This window comes from Apium graveolens, chromosome 3 (assembly GCF_009905375.1).
Source record: "Apium graveolens cultivar Ventura chromosome 3, ASM990537v1, whole genome shotgun sequence".
NCBI lineage: Eukaryota > Viridiplantae > Streptophyta > Magnoliopsida > Apiales > Apiaceae > Apium > Apium graveolens.
The window spans coordinates 225,875,754-225,878,474 of record NC_133649.1 but is presented as its reverse complement, the minus strand read 5'-3'; the positions used below and the strand labels follow the sequence as shown (position 1 = coordinate 225,878,474).

At 33.5% G+C, this 2,721-nt stretch overlaps 1 long non-coding RNA gene across 1 annotated transcript; it reads right to left on the bottom strand.

Annotated features, from left to right (window-relative positions):
* Positions 1-980: 980 nt before the first annotated feature.
* On the bottom strand, positions 981-1,951 carry LOC141710983 (uncharacterized). Its single transcript, XR_012571172.1, has 2 exons — positions 1,403-1,951; positions 981-1,271 (listed from the first exon to the last, which is right to left on the bottom strand). It is a non-coding gene; the product is annotated as an uncharacterized LOC141710983 (long non-coding RNA).
* Positions 1,952-2,721: the final 770 nt, after the last annotated feature.

Sequence of the window (2,721 nt, the reverse complement as noted above, 5' to 3'; positions counted from 1 at the left end):
GGGTGTTGCCATAGATTTAAAACCAACACCAGTGTTGGTGTTGCTATTGAGTAAAAAATGTTGTCATATGACCCTAAAGCAACATAATATGGATGTTGACATTGTTTTCTAAAATGTGTTGGCATAACATCAAAGGCCACATGCAAATTTCCAACACCCACAAAATTGACTAAAGTGTTGCCTTACGCCCTATAGCTACATTTTTCAGCATTTTTAACATTTTTTTCGATGTTGCTGAATGTGGTAGTGTGAGAAGAGTTTGAAAGAGAAAGAAAGTAGGAAAATGAAGATAGGAAGTTAAGGATGAGGAGGAGGAACCGGAAACAGGAGCCTTCTGAGTAGGTTCGTCAGCGGAATGGTGTCCCAACCTGCAAGATGCCCCGGATTTCACTACACCATAGATTGCCTATAGCAACCCAAAAAAAAGTGTTGCTATAGGGCACAAATCCATTGCAATAGGGTTTATGGCAACGTATTTTGAAAAATTAGGCGTAACGTTTGGTCTCGTTGCTATAAGGGCTTATGGTGACGAATTTGGGACCATATTGCAACAGAGTAAATAAGTAGCAAATTCGGTTTATTGCAACGTTCTTACATCTATAGTAACGAATATAATAGCATTGCAATACATGAGATTTTCTATGGCAACATTGTTTTCCAGCCTTTTTATGATAATTGTTGCAGTACATAGACTTATGCAACATATTTCAAGTTAATTGCAACATATTTCGAGTTAATTACAATAAATTTTATTTTAAAATTTGAATATATAGCAACCATTTTACCTTCTATTGTAACGCAAAATTTTAAAAAAAAATTGGGCATGACCTTTAGATTTCATTAACCATCACCTAGCTGTTTAACTGGTATATCTACAACACAATCCAATAATCCACACAAAACAACTTAGCTCAGCACTATTGATGTTGTTCCAACATCAACCTACAGACAAAGTCTAACAAAAAAAAACAAAAGTCATGTGCTAAAACAACAAAGTTAAAGTTTACACACGATCTTAAGTTAATTTACACGGACCAAAATGTTAGTTAATTATCTTCAAAGATCAGGTAAAGGTCGTGACAATGAGTACATTTGGTTGGTTCTATGCAGAGGTGTTTTATTAGGAGATTTATAGTTCATTTTGATGACTTTGATGTGTAGCGCCATATTATGTCTTCAACTAAGTTGTTTCTGCATGAGAACCCATTGGAAAGATGATGCTCGAAGACAAAATTGTAGCACAACCATAGTCAAATCCAACAAATGTTCCCCTGCAAAAGTTCAAACAGACATTATTAAACACCAGTTGAATTTCTCAATTACTAGACGCAAAAACTTGCTGCTTATAGAAATGCCAAATGGATCTTTCAAAGCTATCCATCAAGTAAAGCATGGTAAGTACCAGATTGCAAAGGAATTTTTACGGCCAGTGAAGCTACAACCGAGTAATATAAAGGCTGCAATGAAGAAAGAACCTACAGAAAAACAAAAGCAGTATTATATATATGAGCAATATAGATTAATGTAAAATAGCCAAGATGAACCATATAGATATCTAGTAAATTTGATTGCAACTAGATAGTAATATATAGACATCCTACTAGTTTTGATAGCTCATGAACCTATTGGCTATATATCTAGTTGAACGAGTAGACTGGAAACAACAAATAACAACCCCATTAAAGGTTCTTTAAAGTAAGCAGAAAGGAGCTACGGAGTATCAATCTGTTGATTGGCTGCTTCACTAGACTCGACAAAATCAGGCCATGTCTGCAATAGCAAATACATGCATGATGATATCAATACAACCAGTCATGTAATTAATTCAATACGCCACACCCGAAAACCAACTGTCAATATGTAATGCCCTTTAGTGAGCTTCCATATATAATGTAACTATAATGGAAATCTATAGCCAAAATGATAGCAAAACAAATTAATTAAAAGACGGAGTGCTTCTCACGCGAAAAAGCTTACTTCCATCGATGTCCTTGATTTTCCTTTTACAACTAGGTTGCTGATAATTTCTATGGATAAACTTACATTTTTTTGTTGACTGTATAAGTTTGTATGGTTAGACAGGTATAAATTACAAACTACATATATGAATCTGAGGCAGCTCATCCTAAATTAAGATTTGATAACACTCTCTGCAAGAGGATTAGTTTTTTCTCTATCATATTTTAATTTATAAAAGTAATAAGAAAGTGGATTCTAAGTCCATAAGTAATATTTTAATAATTTCTGTCACAAGTAATCACACGCCATGCTTGTACTTCACAGAAATAGCTGCATCACTTTAGTCTATACTTATTATAGGTTTTGAATTCATGCATCCCCAGCTAGGCATAATACACCAAACATTAAATCAGTTTTACTGTTCATAAACAGTAAAGGTTTTTAGAAAATAATTTTCCCAAAAATGTAAATTGCTAATCTGTGTACACTCATATTCACATAAGTAAAAGTTAAATCAATTAGCAAGTCAAATGAATTAATTATGTGCACTATGTGGAACTTACATTACTAATGCTAATATATATGGCTGGCATCAAGTAGAGCCATCTATCATTTGCATGCATCACTTAGTCTCTGTGTATTAAAAGGATTTGGACCTATGCATACCCAGTCATGATTTCTGCATTTCTATTTAATGAATTCTACTGTTCATGAACAGTAAAATTTAAAGAAAACATATTTTCTTAAATTCATGTATCTGTG